The sequence below is a fragment of the Protopterus annectens genome, chromosome 14.part0 (genome assembly GCF_019279795.1).
Source record: "Protopterus annectens isolate FY-2018-M chromosome 14.part0, PAN1.0, whole genome shotgun sequence".
NCBI lineage: Eukaryota > Metazoa > Chordata > Ceratodontiformes > Protopteridae > Protopterus > Protopterus annectens.
Window position 1 is genome coordinate 284637077 of NC_056748.1, and position 19273 is coordinate 284656349.

The window sequence follows — 19273 nt, forward strand, 5'->3', positions numbered from 1 at the left end:
ACACATGCAAAAAACACAAACTTCCAAATTACTTTATTTTACAGCACTTCTAACTGCTTTCACACTGTAATTAAAAAAAAAAAAAAAAAAACTCCATTACACCAAGACAGGAATCACAGACAAAATGCAATACACACATTCTACCTATCTAACCATTCAGAAAATTTCAAAAGCAAAAAGCTATTTATAGGAACTGCAAGCCTTATTCCAAACACCAAAATTGTTGCTTCTGACCAAAAAGCAGGGGAATTACAAATTATTTTATTGCAAAAATGTTGTTTTTCAGGGTCTTGAATTGCAAATATTTTTTTGCAAAAAAGTTTGTTTTTCAGGGTCTCCCACTGAACATGTTTATTTTGTACTTGCAGTCCGTTGCTACTATCCAGTAATATCACCTTATAGTCCTAAAAATGTGCATATCTTTCCAAATCTTGCCTCTATATAGTAGAGAGAATTTTTTAGCTTTTACCCCAGATCCATAAAACTAGTTGTTTGATAAGGAGTAAACATATCTTTAAGCATGGAGATTATGACCTTGAATTGTATGCAGGCAATCACATACATCCAAGAACTGAAAGTATGCTTTCTGGAAAGTGCTCAGAAAATAACTAATCAAGCTCATCCAGAATGCCTGGCAATACAGTAGCCTCCAAAAGAAAGACACAGTAGAGAGACCCACCCCTCAAGATCTACTGTCAATTCTTATTTACAACCATGCAAAACAATAATTAAAAAAACAGCAAATTTCCCATGGTGAAGCCACTGAAAATGAAACAGTTCTCACTTCTTTCATTGTTTCACGAGGCACAAAAAAGTGTTACAGTGTTTGCAAACCAAGGAAATATGCACCAATGCTCAACAGCACGCAATACACTTTTCATTTTTGGTACAACTATAGAACAAGCAGGACAAGAACATGCTGTACAGTATGCACACAAATTAATCGTGAAGACATAACTCTGAATATCACATATTACCATTCAGACAAAATGTCCTTATGCAAATTGCACACATTCAGGCAAGGAGATCAGGAATGTTGACAGAAATTTAATTAACACCACAAATGACTGCTAGCATGCACTGGACACCATTTACTGAAATCCTAACATATACAAGACAGGGTATCAAGAGAGAAAAAAAAAATCAGGAGCCAAATGTACACAATCCTTAAGATGAAGTCCAATCTGCTTAAGTTGGTGATGGCTCAGGTGGATGTAAAAGATCCCACAGTACCTATCAAAAAGGGTAAGGAAAGCTCCCCATGACCTGGCCAAATTTTACCTACTAACATAAATACACAACATTGGGTCTCCCTGCACGTACCTGTAAAAAAAAGTGTATGCTTTAGCAAAAATGGCTTGCAAAAGGAAGCACAATAATCAATTTAAAAACTTATAAAAGCTTTAATCTAACATTGCAAATATGTTCTTAAAAAGACAATTAAGAAAACCCATTTATCAAATAGAAACAAACCTCAAATTACATACTACTTCCACACCACAAAATACGTTCATATGCAAATACTTGGCTCACAGCTCTTAAGGGCCATTTTAAGCCTAGATAATAGCCTGAAGACAGGCTCAGTTCCTATGCTTTACATTTAGAAAGTGAAAACATTAACCATTATAGCAAACCAGAGGTACTAGCTCATAAACTACATTCGCATTCTACCAGCTATGAAGAGCCAAAAATCAAACAAAATTATGCAGACTTTATAAAGATAAATGTACCTCAAAGTTAACAGCAACACAGAAAGTTCCTAGAGATAAACTCCCCCATATAAGCAAACATGTTAAGAAGGGCCTGGACAATTTAAGCTAGGCTCTTGTGGTGATAGGTTGGGGAAAAGGACAACTCATGAACAAGTTTTTTTCTGGGTCCATAGATACCACATATTTTGTTATACAGCGTTACAAAGTCAGCAGTAACAATCAAACTCAGGTACATGGGAAATCATGACAAACCTGTCAGTAGCTATTACGCCAAATCCAAAATGGCGGCCTGCTGTACAAGGTAATGCCAACAAAATGTTCACAGTTTTGAAATGTTCACAGGCAATCCTGTAACGACATTAACTCGAAACCAACGGGATCATCTTAATTTACATAACACTGCTGGATCAAAAAAAAAACAAAGAACTCTCTTTCCACAAATTAATAGTTAACAGTGAATGAAGCACTATCAACCGGCTCCAGCACTGTAAACTTACTGACGTGGTAACGTAGGCAACGATACTCTTGCCGGATATTAGTAGACGATATGAAAGACAGAGTAACTCACCAAGAGGAAGCTCGAGATGAGCCCGAACTTTGACAAATAAGGAACAACAGAGGTAAGCCCAACACCAATTGAATTACAGAAAAGGGAGGGGTGGAGTAAGCATTTAAGCAACCAGGAAGTGCAGTAACGAAGTGGATTTTGAGTAGTTTAAATACATGATCAGCTTTGATAATGTGGGGGAGATGTCTTTAGAAGTTGATAAATGTTTGGTGATATAACATAGTAGTCGGGGAAGGTAGGATTTGCTAAATTATAAGTTTTTTTAAACGAAGCAGTTTACTGCACATCTTTTTTTTTCTCTGTATAAAAGTACTAGCCCATAAATCGGTCCTTTTCTAACACGAAGGTGATTGCGTAGTTATTTAGATAAATGCAATAAATGTTTATAACACCAGTTCGCTTGTTAGGTGTGTGCTTTCGCGCGGCGAGCATCTGAATAGTTTAGTTTTTCTGCTTTGTAAAATAATACTAACTGTGTCGTCTTTTATATGTGAATTTTTGTAATAAAATTTAACATATCCTGTATCTTAATGCTGTTTTGTACAGAGCGGAAGTTTTGTTACTGAAGCATAACGTGTCACAGGCGGAGCCCCGACCATCGTTCTTTAAAGAAAACTACTTGACAGGAGTCGCGGATGGCAAATTTAAGTTGTTTCTACGCCTTGCATGGTTTTCTGTGTTACTTTGTGGAGTTTAGAAAAAAATAGCAGGGTATTTGCCGTTATTCTTGTGTTTTACAGCAGACGGCTGTCCACGTATCAAATCTGTCTAGCGAAAAAGAATGACGGGTAGTAATAAGCTTACTTCGAAATGCACGTGCTAAAAATAGATACAAAGGTTTCTGGTAAGTAGGTAACATGCGACTCGACCTCCAAGCATTAAAAATCATTCCACAGTGATCTTAAGAAAATCCTGAGAGTCAGGAAAATTCTGTTTTGCGATAAAGGGTTTAAATGTTGCACATTACTGGCCACAAACAGATGCCCTATGCAGACCGTCTCAAAAAACTACAGCTTTACTCCACTTCATATCGCCTACTCAGGGGCGATCCCTGCCTAACATACAAAGCTATGTCAAACCCAGAGCTGTTGGACATGCTCCACTTAAAGAAATCCCAATCCCTCCGAGCTACACGCTCTAGGGACCTAAACCTTGTCACCACAATAAACAGAACATGCTGGAGGGATAGAGTCCTGTCCCAGGGACTTACCATACTCTGGAACAGACTACCTATCTGTGTCAAACAGAGCTCCTCATTAGCACTCTTCAAGAAAAATCTTGATTGGATGGGAAATTCACCCCAGGGATCACTGCTGTGGCTCTGCTCGTGGCGAAAGCCAGGGTACATTTTTTGGCTAGGCTTGTATGGGCCCTAGGGCCGATAGCCTAGTACCTGTGCTGTAGCCTTTATAGTTATTAACAGTCTTTGTCTAACCTTAGTTTACTTATTAAACACAAGTGTAAAAAAAAATAAAGATTGCTTTTTATTCAGATTACTTTTTTTTCTGCAAACTTTGCGTCTCAATAAAAAGAAAAGTAAAAACTTTGCAAAAAAAAAAAAAACTAATTTTAGAAAAGCATTTTGTTATTGAGGTCACATAATAAGTAGGCGGAATTAGCAAAACCAACCTCAAATTAATTTTCTGAAATTAGCTTGTCTGTGTTTCTTTTGTAAAGTTTTTTATTCATTCATTTATTTATTTATTTTTTTTTACTTTTTTAGAGCGTCTGAATAAAAAGCATTCTTTATTTTAAAATTTTTTTGTATTTTATTCCCTTTTAGTTTTCTGTGTCCCTCTGTGGTCCCGTCACAATCCTCGATAAACATAGTAAGTAGGCAATTAGGTAGACAGTGGGGAAAAAAACGCAGATGAGAAGCTTAGTGGTTTTTCTGCTGCCTCGAGAAGAATGTGACAAAAGCACAGAGGAGCTTTCTTTTGTTTTAGAAAATTTATATTAATTCACATTCCGTAAAAATCGACTACCAATCATTAGTGTACCGGAGTTCCGCTGTGGACCCCTAACCGGGAAAAGCCGAAAGACACAAACATATTAATTCACATATTCTGCCATTTTATGAAGTGAATAATCTTTTTAAAAGTGCCCCTGATTAGAAATGAACTTGTATTGCTATGTGTGTCTGTGTAGGAAACGATGTAGGAAGATGCAAATGTGTGCTTAAGGGCACTCTAGTACAGTGCATCCCACTCTGTCCCTCTGTGGTTCTGTCATGTCTTTGTGGGTGTCACTTGCAGACGAGAAGCTCACATGTGCAAGACAGAAACATTCTGATTACCTGTTTGTATGTGGGGAGGGGGGGTAAAAAGCAGTATTTTTCTTTTTTTTGTTACAGTATGTAGTTCGTACAAGAAACCTGGAAAAGAGACTAAATGAACTGAGCTGTCTTTTTAATAATGTAGTTATTTATTTTTCCAATTCACTGTTAATTTTTAAGGACTACATTGGGTAATTTACTTAGAGGGTAAACGCCAACAGAATCCTAAGTGCACTGTAAGTACTTCCTGCTTTCAAAGACAGAAACTGGGACAGCACAGTATGAAATAGCCTTGAAGTGCAAGGGAATACAAAATGCAAAACTGTTATAGCATACAAAGTAACTAACAGAACAGAAATCGCAAATTTACAAGTCGGAAGTATATACATAATACTGTTATGTTTGCAGCTGGGATGTGTGGGACTCTTCTCTCTTGTTTTTTGTTTACCTGAAAAGATGGAAACAGTAAAACTGGAAAGATGTAACAGTTTTACAAGTGACAAGGTTACAGCAAAATCTTTAAATACATTATTTTCCCACGTTAAGGCCTTCATCACACATCCACCACAATATCACCCCTCTCTCTTGGCATGCTCTTAAGTCGTTCGCTATCTCTGCAAGGCAGAGGTGCTAAACCTGTCACTTTTCACAACCCAAATGCTTCTTCACCCCCTTCCCCCAAATCACTTTAAGGCCTACCAGGATCATTCGTCCAAGCAACTGTAAAGACTGCTGGAATTCTCATTTGTGGTGGCAGCCAGATTCTTAAACTTCATCAGCTGTTTAACATACAAGTTCTGCTGTGTCCTGCAGTACTCTATAACTACCTTGTAACCTTTACTAGATTCTATGTCAAACACCAAAACTCTGTCTGCTTCAGATTTTGCAGTATTTTAGTGAAACGTCTTCTAAGAGAATGCCTCAGAACCACTACGCTGTGTGTGGGGAAACTATGTAGGGAGATGAGAGAGTGTGTGTGTTTAAAGCTGCTTGTAGTACAGTGCATCCCACTCTGTCCCTCTGTGGTTCTGTCGTGTCTTTGTCAGTGTGGCCCTTGCCAATGAGAAGCTCTGCATATTTTCTGTTTTTGCGAGAGGGACAGAGCCACAAAGCCAATGTCGGTAAGAAGTATTTTAATAATAATAATGAAAAGTTAAGTTATCCTAATGTCTGAATTTTTATGAGGAATGTCCTATATCTAGGAGGAGCAAAGCTAAATCATAGGACCAAAGGCATAGCACTGTGCTTAAATCACAACAGTTGAGAGGTATGGTTGGTACATCCAGTCAAAATATATAGCTTTTTTTTATTTTGACCGTCTAATTAGCGTACACTTTACTAAATAACTCACAACTCCTCCTCTTTCCAGTAGGATTGTCTGATACTAATCAGAAATAAGTTAAAAAAAACTGAGTGACTAAAGTGATGCAAAAAATATAAACTGATTTCTTTCAGTGGCCTTTATTAAAGTCTACAGGTTTTTCACTGTAGCTTTAACAATCATTTTCAAAATATCATGTGTTCTAGAAATGAAAAGGAAATGTGGTAATGTGGGCCCCTTCTTTAAAACTGTTGGTGCCCACAGTATGTTTGTGTTGTCTGTTTTCTTGTGCACTAACAGGCTTCAAAATCTTGTCTGATTTGTAGGGGTTAGAAAATGGTTTCAGATTTGATTTCTTCATTCAGACCAAGAATATCCGTCTTAAAACAGGTATGTGGTGTGAAGAGTAAATAGAACCTGAAATGTGTGCATCTCCAAAACAGGTACCGTTGAGAGGTCTGGACCTCTTGGCTCTTGTCTGAATTTTGTAGAATATTCAGAGTTTTCTTATATGTTTGGTCTACTTTCTAGCAAGTCATTAAGGACTGAAATTGCTAAATGAGAAATATTCGATTTTCAGACTTGCCATTTAGAAGATGCATGCCAATGCAAAACCTGTTGCGGTATTGACTTTCTAACCTCATAAGAGCAATATTAAAATCTCTTCCTGATTTGGTTCTTTGTCCCCCATTATTGTTGGCTTTGTCCAGAATTATTAAGCTAAGAGATTGAGTACTGCGGTGGTGGTGCTGCGGTAGCGTTGTCGCCTCACAGTAAGACGTTGTCCTGTTCAATTCTCAGCTAGAGCATCTTCTGTGTGGAGACATGCGTGAATGGGCATACCTTCGTTGAAGGTTGTGCGTCAGAGCTGGCAACTCGGCACGTAAAAATCTACTGCCAGTCATTAGCGGACTGGAGTTCCACTGTGGTAACCCCTAACCGGGAAAAGCCGAAAGACACAACATTAAGCTAAGAGATTGAGAGGTATGGTCTGGTGGTAGACCCAAGTATGACTAATTGGGTTGGAAGCATACTTCTTACTAGACCATGTGCATTTGCATGATTATGACATGCATGTGGGCATGTACCAGGTAAACATACCCCAGAAACAGCATGAGCTAGCTGTATCTTCAAAAATGGTGTCTTAGTTTGGGGAAGAGGAAAGTTGATGCCATCTTTAACAATTGCTGTAATTATTTAGTGGAGCTCAGGTGGGTGCCTGCCCAACTAAAAATAGTACTTTTAGAATTGCACTTTCTGTAAATTGCATTTCTAAATAAATACGCAAGTTAAATTGCTGTATGATTTGAATGGTTGTTGGGATGCTGGCACGATGCTTTGAATGCTTAGTATCCTTTTCCTGAATGAGTATTACTTGAATTAGCTTGCAAACTGGAGTACTGTAAGTTCAGGTAATGGATATGTGATTTATAGGGTTAGTGTAACCAAATGATGTATTTGTCTGAACAGAGATTACACAATGTAGTAAATGTTTTTCTTGAGCTTATTAAAATAATAATGAATATAGGTAAAACTAGGGATTTTCTAAGACAGCTTGTTTGAATGATTTTGTAGTGGTTTGAAAAAAGTAAATGTTTGTCTGTAGAACTGATAATTGCATGTAAAATACGTAGGAAATATCTTTATGTAATATAGTGTAGTATAAAAAGAAATACAATCCTGTGTTTGGGGAAAAGAACGCCCTTCTATGCAGTAGGTTTTATTATATGCTAAGAGATCCTTGGAGCTCCTTTATGCCATAAAAACTTGGAAGATTGCAGTTCAAAACCTTGAAGCCAGTAGGTAGTCAAGACTATCACATTGTTATAAAAAAAAAAGTGCCAGTATATATATACATCTGATGTTTATTTATATTATTAATGATTTATTTATTTACATTTGTTGACCGGGAAAATCTGACTGCACACAGGTCCTTTTTCAGCGGAGGCCCATGGAGAAAAGCTCCACAATAAAAACAATTGATTACAAGTTAAAAGAAGTATAGGTTCATAGGTGGGTACTAGGCTATTGGTCCTAGGGCCTATATAAGCCTAGCCAAAACGGTACCCTGGCTTTTGCCACCCAAGAAAATTATTTTCCTGTGCCCTTGTCAAGCAGAGCCACAGAAGTGATCCCTGGGGTGAATTTCCTATCTCCCATTCAATCATTAAGATTTTTTTCGGAGTCCTACTGTGGAGCTTTGTTTGATAGGTAGTTTGTTTCAGAGTATGGGAAGTCTCTGGGACAGGAATGTATCCCTCCAGCATGTTCTGTTTATTGTGGTGACAAGGTTTAGGTCCCTAGAACGTGTAGCTCTGAGGGTTTGGGATTTCTTTAAGTGGAGCATGTCCAACAGCTCTGGATTTGACATAGCTTTGTATGTTCGGCAGAGATCGCCTCTGAGAAGGCGATATGCGACCGAGTAAAGCTGGAGTTTTTTGAGACTGTCTGCATAGGGCATCTGTTTGAGGCCGGTAATCTTCTTTGTGAGGTATTTCTGTGGCCTTTCCAGTTGTTGTAGATGTCTTGTCTTGTGAGGTACATACCAAAAGGGGCGTTGTACTCTCTGGGTCTAATGAGTGATGAGTAGAGGGGAACAATTTCTCTCTTCCTGGATGAGAAACCGTTTGTGATGTGTGCCACGTAGAAGGATTTCCTGACTAGTGTGGCAATGTGATTATCAAAGGAGAGACTACTGTCCACCTGTGCCCCAAGGTCTCTTATCACACTTTCGGTGTTAAGTAGCCTACTGCCTATGTGGTAGTTCATGGGTACAGAGTTTTTACCAAAAGGGATGACTATGCATTTTCTGGCATTGAGCTTAAGGCCATGGCTTTGACACCAGGCATCTGTCTCAGTGAGGCCCTTTTGTAGGATGTCCACATCGTTAGGAGTTTTGATTTATGGCTCCTAGTTTGCAGTCCTCTGCAAACTTTGTTAGCCAAAGACCTTCTGTGTTAGCCTGTACTTCAGAGAAGTAGATACCAAACCGGAGAAGACCTAGGACTGAACCCTGTGGTACTCCACTTGTCACTGGTCAGAAGTTGGATTTAGTCTGCTACTTTCACAGTATGGGTTCTGTCAGTGAGCCATTTGGCAACCCATCTTGTGACAGGGATTTATACCTAGTTTAGTGAGTTTATCTATAATTCCAGAGTGGGGGGGTGGTGTTGAAAGCCTTGGCGAGATCTAGTTAGGCTGTGTGAACCACCTTACCCTCATCTATGGCTTTGGTGACCGCTTCAAATAAGTCTATCAGGTTTAAGAGACATGATCTGCCTTTTACAAATCCGAACTGGGTAGGGTCCAGAGTTTGGAGATTACCAATGTCATTGTTTAGAAGTTCCATGATGATATATTCCATAGCCTTGCAGACCAGGCTCATCATGCTAATGGGGTGGTAGTTCCTGGGGTCTGTGGTGGCTCCCCCTTTGTGGATTGGGATAACTGTTGCTGTGCACCATTCATTGGGCAGAAAGCCTGAGGTGAGGCTATGATTGAACATGTACTTAGGTGGGGTGCCAGTTCATTCTGTAGTTCATGTAGAATGCAGCTTGGGATGTTGTCCGGTCCCATGGATGCTGTGTTCTTGGCTTTGGAATATAGTTTTTTACCTGTGCAGCCGTGATTACAGGAACTTGTCATTCTTCCGGTATAGAGATGGGCCCTTTAGGGGATGAGAGAGGGTTAAAGTTAGCACTGAACCTATCTGCCAGGATGTTGGCAATATCAGTTGGTTCTGTATGTTTAGTGCCATTGTGCTGTAACTCAGAACAGATCTGAGTGTTGCCATTGAGATTCTTGACATAACTATAGAATGCTTTGTGGTTGTCTTTAGAATCAATGGTGATTTTGTTTTCGTAACTAGCTTTGGAGGATTTTGAGGGATCTCAGCTTCTTACTGAGGCTGACCATGGAGTTTCTCCAATCATGGGATTTTACTCTGTTGCAAAAAAAAAAAAAAAAAAAAAAAAAAAAGTTTCTTTCTTCTGTTGTAGAGTTTGTTTATGGCAGGGGACCACCAGATTCACTTCCTTTTTTGGAGGATAGCATCTTGGTTCTGTTAGGGATTGCATGATCCATGCACTTGTGTAAGTGCTTATAAAGTGCAGTTGTATAGGATTCAGCAGTCTTACCTCTATTGTCCGTCAGCATGGGTGTCGTGAAGTTTGCCACTTCTGTCTTAAGCGTGAAGTTGGCTTTGGAGAAATTTTTTAAGGTGGTTTCCCTAATGGGGGGTGGGATGTGGATGTCTAGGGTGATTTGCTTGTGGTCTGATCTGACAAACGAGGAATTGACTCCTGGTGTGGAACATCAGTTGCCCATGTTGGTAATGACCAGGGCTAGGATATTGCTGCCCCATGGTGGGGGTGTGGATAAGTTGATGCAAGACGTTGGAATTTTATGAATTCCAGAAAACGTTGAGCACACGAGTTGGTACAGGAGTAGTTTTTCCAGTTAATGGTGGGGTAGCTGAAATCGCCCATTATTTAGGTGTACCCTAATATTTTCCAGTGTGTATCAAGAAATGAAAAGTGGGAATCCTGGGGCATGGTGGAGGATCTGTAGCAAGCTACAATTTGGATAGCGGTCTTGCCCAGAGTTAGCTGCACTTGGATAATCTCGGATGCATTATGCTGAGCAACTAGCCTGGAGGGGTGTGGGTATCCTTTAATGAATATGGACACACCTCTGCCTTTAGTGCTTTGGGCCAGGTTAGGTGGCCGAAAGTTGTGGTAAGACTTATTGCCTGGTAAATGCAGGGGTGCTCTCTGGAGCCCATTTTAAGGATTGCCTCGAGTGAGTGCATTTTGAGGTTTAGACTTGTAGCATTACCCTCAAAATTTCCTTGCTTGTAGCTGTTACAGTGGTGAATTTGTCATTTGAATCTTGCCTATAGGGGTGGCAAGAGCCTTAGCCAGTATCTCCAGAATCTCAAGGGTGACAGGTGCAGGCCATTTCTGGCAAGGCATCGTGGTTTGTCGATCATGTCATCCCAGGCAGACAGATACTGGATCCCCTTAGAATGACACCAGAAGCTTAGCCAGTTGTTGAAGTCAGTCATTTTGTCCTTGTACTGTGGTGGTATTCTGGGTGATGGCAGGATGCTGCTCAGGGCTAGGGTCATACCTGCCTGGGCTACAAGATCGGACAGCTCCTCCATGTCTCTTCATGTAGTCCAGGGAGGTATATCTCAGGTCATTCACACCAACATGAACAATGACAGACTCCTATTTGTACTTGTTGTGGAGTGACCTAAGTGCATGCATTATGTGGTAGTCACCTATGATTAGAGTGTTGGGTACATTGTTGTGCCTTATGGGCTGTGGTTGCGTGGCACACTGAGTTTGTGGGCTATGTGTCATTGGGTTGTGTTGGAGGGTGAAGGTTGCTTGCGTTTCTGCTTTGGCGGTCCCTGTTGCTTGGGTTGATTCTTTCTGAGAGCCTCCGTGAATGTAGATGTTTTTTTTTTTTTTTTTTTTGTGTGTGTGTGTGTGTTTTGGTGGTGTAGGTTTTGAGGGACTATGATGAGTGTGGTGTGGTGCAAGTGTTTACCTTCTCCTCTTGACTGTCTAGTTCAGTCTTTGGTGAAGAGAGCATTTCTTCCAGTTTGGCTATACAAGTGCATCCTTCATAGGTTGTAGTGTTGGGTGGTAAGAGGAGAGGGTTGTCTGTGTACATGAGGCAATTGCTGCATTGCCCCAAGATGCCCAGATTCATCAGGTAGACAGGAGAAAACACCAGGAGCTGACCCTTTGACATGCCTGGATAGATGCTTATTTATTGAATACTAAAAACTGTTTTCCTCTAGACAAGTGAGGAAAGTTGAGTGCTGTAGTAATTTTGTAGCTTATTTAGTGCTTACAATGAGTTTTGAACAAGTGCTGAGCTCAAAGAAACAGATTTGAGTGTTGAAACTAGAAAACTGGCTAGTTCTATGAAACAAAATTAAGCTAGAATGCTTCCCTCCAACACAGAAAGGCCTGGGGACTTAGAAGCTTACAGTCGTGGATACAGCAAATCTGCATCTGGACTAGATGACTTACAGGAAAGGCAGGAAACAAGCTTAGAATTTTTTTTTTTGTTTAACAATAGTAGTAAACAGTTCAAAATGAAATTAATTAGTTAAATGGGACAACACTTATGTCATTGGTGCCATAAAGACTAGCAAGCATTTTAATAGCTGAGCTAGCAGCTATTACCCTTGGGTAACAGTGGCTAAGATTACAGCTGAGATATAGGTTTACAAGCAGTGTATTTGGCTGCAATCCAAGGTAGTTAGAGGGGTGGAAGAAAGTGATTAGAGAGGTTCGGGTAGAGATGTTAGAGAGGTTTGTTACAGGGGCATGTCTTTTTAGATGAGATTTTAGAGCAGCTTTGAAGTTAGTGCCTGATGACACAGGTGTTATAGTGTGAGGAAGGGTATTCCATAATTTTGCTGTGGAGGAGGAGAAAGATTCTCCAGCAGAGTTCCTGGTTTTAGTTGCCTGTAATTGATTTTTTTGCTGGAGCATAGTGGTCTGGTGGTATGATAGGGTTGGAGTATATTTTGAAGGGAGGGGACTTTTAGAGGATGATTTGATGTTGTAAGTCTTTGTTCATTAATTACTATTGGGACTTCGGTTCAGTCCTGGGAACTGATTCGGCCGTTTCCAAGCCCATGCCAGCCAAAAACTCTCAGCTAAGACCTACCCATAATGCCCCTCCCCTAGTCACTCCAGATCTTGTTTGCCACGTTCCTAGTCAGACGTGCTAGCCATCTCTCTCAAAGCCAAGTAGAAAATAGTCAGTTTTAAGATAGTTTTTATTTTTTTGTCAATTTAGCCTTTTCTCACTGTCTCCTATAACCTGATTCTATTCCCTAACCTTTACCTTGGTAATTGCTACCATTATTGGTACTGTCCCTCTCTCCTGCCTTTGACAGGCCCTTCCTTACCACTTGTGATATTTTGTAAATACCATCATTGGTATTCTCTCGCCTTTTTCTCTCCCTTATTTTGTTTTTTCTATATGATAGCCTTGTTGTCTTACTGTATCAGACAAAGCTAAGTTTGGGTTTAAACAGTGTGACAAGTGTGGGTGTAAGATGCTTAACTCGGATACACATGCTCATTGTGTATACTGTTTGTGCGTGGATCATGTTAAAGCTGACTGACATTTGTGCTAGTTTTAGTAATTGTACACTAGCAGAACATAAAAATAAGCTTATTTTAAAAGGTTTAATCAAGACGCCTTTTTCGAAGGCTATATCTGGGTCTGAGGTCTCACCCCCTCCAAAGACCAAAATACATAAGGAAAAACGGAGTCGCTCTGTTCCTGCATCTCCATCAGTTACCGAACAGAGTCGGGTCTGTGCTTCGCTGGCACCCTCTGCACAGACATCTTCGGCACCAAGCTCTGTATCTTCTCCCGCGGTGCCGTCCATGATATTCACCCCTATTTCTGTTCCAACTTTGGTGCTGTCAGTGGTTCCTATGACTGTACCTGCTTCGGTACCATCCCCGGCCATGGTGCCAACAGTTTCTTCGGCTCCAAAACTCAAATATCTGCCAAGGACAAGATAGTCTCCATCTTGCGATCCTTTTTTGAGGCAGAGGTATAGCCCCTTTCTACAAAGACCTGATTCTCCAACAGCCTACTTTAGATCCACTAGGAGTTTCTCTGAATTAGATCTAGTGTGGGTTATGGATCAGCTTCTGGCAGCTAGGGGATTGCCCATTCCAGCTAGACCTTCCATCCCTCTTGGCTCTGAATGTTTTACTACGTCTTCCTCTGTTTATCCTCCGGTCTGTACCCAGATCCCGGAGATCTCGGTACCGATGTCCATTCCGGTGCATACTGTCTCTGCTGACAGCAGTTTTTCCCCTGTCGGCACCAACCACCCTTGCTACACCGGCTCCAGTGGAGCCGATGTGCTCTTGGAGCAGTGCTTGGACCATCTGTACCTAGCCCCGTGCCTGTTTTCTTGCTGGTGCCATCTTGTGTCCATGGCTCCGGCTTCCAATCCTCTTTGAGTTCCTCACCTGGAGGTGGGCTCAAGGGTGGGGTGTGACCCTGGGTCCTGGCTCCCATCCCTCCTCGGGTGGGCCTGCTGTCCAGGTGATAGAGATGGTCCTTGACTCTGCAAGCTCGCAGTCAGCACCATCGACATCAGTATCGGACCCCCCCCCCAGCATGCACATCTCCCAAACCTCTATTTCGGGACCCTGGGCATAGGAGTTGCAAGAACCCTCTTTGAAGGGAACCCTTTCTCTGGAGTCCTCATCAGATCATCACATTGGGGAGCCACCCCGGAAGAAACGGTGCAAGAGGAAGAATCTCACCGAAGACACTATGATGAGGGGGAAGGGTCCCCACAGTCTCCCCCAGACAACGTCTCATTCAGAGACATTCTCGAAGTCATCAAGCAACAGGGAGACTGGAAGTCCGCTAACCCTTCTGAGGAATCTGTGTTCTTGCAGGCCTTCCATGCCCAGCCATCTACTTCCTGAGTGACTCCACCGGCAGATGACCTTGTTAAGCTCATTGTGCAGCGTGCCTGGAAGGCCCCAGACAATGTAGAACCTGTCCCCCAGAGGCCAGACAAAATTTTATCTGCACCTGAAGACCAGCCCCACTGGTCCAAGCAGTTAACAGTTGATTCTATGGTTGTGGTGGCGGCCACCAAGAGGAAACTGGCAGAAGAGTTCCACTGTATAGCCTCCAAACAGGGAGTCCCCAACCATGGACAGACTAGGGAAGCGGACCTGTGCTTCAGCGACCTTAGCCATTTGGTTGCTGAACTATCTGGGACACTTTACTCTCCTCTAAAGAGACCTAATTTCTGAAATGTCTTCCTCTTTGGTGGGAGTACTGCCTGATGAGGTGCGTGACACACTCACCTCGCAGCAGCTAGCTACCCTTAAATCCATCTCTAACTCTTCAATGCGTTTGATATCTCACACCACCTAGGGGGCAGCTTGAGCTGCCGCATCAGGCATTGTCATAAGTAATGCTTGGATGCGGTTGTGTGACTTCGCAGACCCCTTTAAATCTTCCTTCGTCTACGCACATGTTGACGAATCTGCACTTTTTGGACCCAAAGTACGAGACACACTTGCATATAGTGAGAAAGAAGGAAAGACCTTGTCTGCTGTGGGCATATGCTTTTCCAACCCCCAGAGGTCCTACTCCAGGAACCAGAAGGGGGGAAAATGTGGTTCAAGAAATCCCAAGGATCTTTTCATGACAATCTTGGTGAACAATCTCCACTGGGGAAGAGGGGGCAACTTGTATGGAAGATGCCCCTTTCAGTGTAGAGGGAGTCTGCATAACCAGGGCGCTAGAGATTCTTTCTCCAGCAGACCTTGCCAGCGATCCTGTGCAGTGGCCCGATTGCTTTCCTCTGCACCTACCAGCCTGGTATCTTATTACTACTGATGTTTGGGTGCAGCGAATAATGTCCAGAGGCTACCAAATACCATTATATTTAATTCCCAGACGTGTCAAACGAATTCCCTGATGTACCAGCCAATTGGAGGGAATTAGCAGCCTTAGAAATAGAAAAACTGCTAAGAAAGTCATCCAACCAGACAAGATCTGGGTTTTACTCTAGGTTCTAGTACCAAAAAAGACAAGGGACTAGAGGCCAATCCTGGATATCAGCCTACTGAACAAACTTATCAAACCTCAAAAATTCCGGATGGTCACGGTGCAGTCCATTCTTCTCTTTCTAGGGAGGGACAACTAGATGTGCTCTGTAGACCTCCAGGACGCGTACTACCACATAAAGATGGATCACCACTCTTGGAGGTTTCTCCGCTTCTGGCTGGGAGTCGATCACTACCAGTTCAGGGCACTGCTATTCAGCCTGTCGACAGCTCCCCAAGTGTTCAGCCAAATGTATGGCAGTTGTGGTAGCTCCTCTTCAACTACAAGGATTCCAGGTGTTTCTGTATCTAGATGATTGGCTCCTTACCACTTAGACCAAGAATCTCCTAGTCCGCAACCTCCCTTACACTCAAGGCCTTGCTTGGGGATTACAATCAACAAGGACAAATCTCAAATGTCCCCAACGAAGACACTGGAATTTATTGGAGCGGTCTTCGACACAACATCTTGTCAAGCTTCTCTCCCCCTCACAGGCTTTCGAAAATAAGACACCAAATCCAAGACCTTCTTCCTCAGACCTATGTACCAGCACATCTTGTGCTGCAACTCTTAGGCTCCATGGCGGCTGCCATTACATTACTACCACTTGCAGGACTGCACATGAGAATCCTGCAGTGGCTACTTTCTGCACAATGGTCATTTCTAACTCGCCAACTCTACCACATGATACGTCTTACAAACCGTTGCAAGGAAGAATTGCTATGGTGGATGAAGCCACAAACTAGTCTTTGGTGTCAACAGTTCTGTCTTCCATGGCCACAGTAACCATGGACGCTTTCCTGTTGGGGGGGGCATTTCCAGGGAAAGACTGTCCAAGGCAACTGGTCCCCTATGGAGGCCAATATGCACATCAATGTCCTGGAACTGAGGCCAGTTCTTAGTGTTGCAAGTGTTCCATGCATCCCTATCCTCTGGGACCATTGCAATTCAGTCAGACAACATGTCAGTCGTCTGGTATATCAACAAGCAAGGCGGAACCAGGTCTTACTCCCTGTGTCAGGAAGCCATGAGGATGTGGCACAGAGCAATAGCTTCCAACCGCTTTCTTATAGCACATTCCTGGGAGTTCCAACCTTATTGCGGACAATCTGAGCAGGAGCATCCTGATGCCTCTTGAGTGTTCCCTCAACCCTGTAACAGCGGATCAGATCTTCCAACGCTGGGGCAAGCCTTGCTGTGATCTGTTTGCTTCCACCCTAAACTACAAATGCAGAAGCTACTTTGCCCTGATCCCCTCGAGGGAGGAACCCCCGAGGGATGCTCTAATGCACGGTTGGCCCCTGGGTCTTCTGTGTGCCTTTCCCCCATTTCCCCTCGTTCCAAAATTTCTCCAGAAAGCTCAGAGGCTGAGAAGCAAAGTGATCCTTATTGCCCCCTACTGGCCCAGTCAAGTCTGCTTCCTGTTTCTATGGCCTCCTCTGATTCATAGCCCGTGGATCCTGGATCATTCTCAAGACTGTTCTCATCCACTGACTGATTCATCTGAACCTTCACAGTCTCAAGCTCACAGCTTGGTTCCTCCACTTCCAATGATTGCCGGGCTGCCTGACATCCCATCTCCTGTTTGTGAAATTCTTCTGGCTTCACACAAACCTTCTACCAGGAAAGTTTATTCTAGTAAATGGACTAGGTTCTCTATTTGGGCCAAAGATCAGAACTTGGACCCTTTCTCTGCCTATTCAACAGATGTTACAATACCCGACTACTCTTTTACATGCAGTAGCCTCAGCATCAACGATCACTGTACATTTAGCAGCTATTACCAATTTTCATAATGGACTTGATAATTCTTCAGTTATGTCACACCACCTATCCAAGACATTTTTGAAAGGGGTATTACATGTTAAACCTCCGGTCAAGCCTCCCTTAGAATCCTGGGACTTGACTTTGATGCTTCAATCTCACACAGGTCTTCCTTTCGAGCCCTTTGATTCATGTGATTTAAAATTTGTCATGGAAAACCTTACATCTAGTAGCACTTAACTCGGCGGGAAGAGTATAAGCTGCAGGCCCTGAGTGCCAAGAGATCTTACTTTATCTTACACACAGATAAGGTGTCCCTTTGTACTGAACCTTCTTTCTAGCCAAAGGTCATTTCTGGATTTTCCATTAACCAATCTATTGACCTGCTAGTTTTCTTCCCTCCGCGTTCTAACAGAGGGGAGTAACTTTTGCACACCCTTGATGTGCATCGACAGCTTTGTTGTTGTTTGGACAGGACTAAATCTTTCAGGAAAACAGCTCAATTGTTTGTGGCCTTTGCAGGACCCAGATTGGGTAAACCTGTTTCCAAAGTAACTTTATCCTGGCTTAGAAACGTTATTACCTTTATCTGCCAACAGAATAAGCTATCCTTCTTTTCCTGCCAGAATAAAGGCGCACTCTGCCAGATCTATGGCTACTTCTGTAGCATTTCATTCCAGAGCCTCAGTGGATGATATCTGCGCAACAGCCACTTGGGCAAGACCTCATACCTTTTATCTCTCATTACAAATTGGATTTGGCCTCCAGGGGACTAGCATCTTTTGGTTCTATGATGCTCAGGAATATCCTTCCTTAGGGCCACCCAGGACTCTAGTAGCTGGGGACTCTGTCCTAATGGTAATTAATGAACAAAGATTTACATCAGATAAAGAAGTTATGTCTTAACATAACGTTCCATCTGTGTTATAGATATTTGTTCATTCATTACTTCTTGCCCTCCTTCCCCCTGCCTGGACTCCTGGTGGACTTTAGGAACTCCTGGTTAGGGTATTTGCTCAGACAGAGCCTTCTACTATTTTTCTATTACTAAGTCTATTATATAGGGACGGGCAAACTCTATCTGGAGTAACTAGGAGAGAGGCATTATGGATAGGTCTTAGCTGAGAGTTTTTGGCTGGCGCGAGCTTTGAAACGGCCGTATCAGTTCTGAGGACTGAACCGAAGTCTTAATAGTAATGAATGAACAAAGATCTACAACACAGATGGAACGTTATGGTAAGACATAACATCTTTTTAAGATGGTAAAACATTTGTAAGAGAAAGTTGAAATGTCGGTCAAAGCCTTGGATTCAGCGTTCTCAATATGTCGATCAAAGCATTGGATTCAGCGTTCTCAAAATATTGATGAAGTTAGTATCAGTATTAGTTTTTTTGGAGCATTCTTTAGGCTAATAATGAATTTTGTGGGAATTATCAAATACAGTGACGACCTGGTTTAACAGTATAATAAATAAAATAGTATGCAAAAGATATTGGTAGACTTCCTTGCATCAAAATTAGCAACAGAAATATTTTTAAATGACTTATTTTCTAGTGTGCAGAAATATTATGGCTTCTGATATCCTCCTGCTTGCAACAGATTTCAAGTTGTGCAATTAAATTGTATTCTTAAGTGCTCAAACTTACCTGGTATTTGTTTGGTTACTATCTTACAGTCTGAATGCAAGACCATTATTTCTCAGTAGTCTGTATTGTGACTGTCTCTTCATTTTTAAGACCATATGTAGCCAGAGTCATAGATGGGGGCATTTTATTGCCTGAAAGGAATTAAAATAAAGTTATTAAAATCTATGTAGACTTTCTGTGGGTGTTTGTCCTTTTTACAAGCTTTGAGAGCTTAAAGTTTTAAGCTCATTTTGAGTAAATATAAAGAATTCTACATTTTCAGAGTTTTGAGTTTTGTTACCAAGCATCAGTTATAGATGAGTCTTGTAGCCAGTTACAATTACTTTGGTAATAAATTCTTTAACTTCAGGTAACTT

General features: G+C 41.8%; 1 protein-coding gene across 5 annotated transcripts in view; it reads right to left on the reverse strand.

Moving 5' to 3' along the window:
• The window catches only part of GBF1 (golgi brefeldin A resistant guanine nucleotide exchange factor 1), a 4751435-nt gene extending 4749185 nt beyond the window's left edge, over positions 1-2250 (reverse strand). For 4 of the 5 annotated variants that reach the window (XM_044056000.1, XM_044055998.1, XM_044055997.1 and 1 more), the window contains exon 1: positions 1965-2249. The gene's annotated coding sequence lies outside the window, so the exon portion shown is untranslated. Of the gene's footprint in view, positions 1-1964 lie in introns of all 5 variants that reach the window. The other variant, XM_044055999.1, reaches the window with a different exon arrangement.
• Between the last annotated feature and the right edge of the window lie 17023 nt (positions 2251-19273).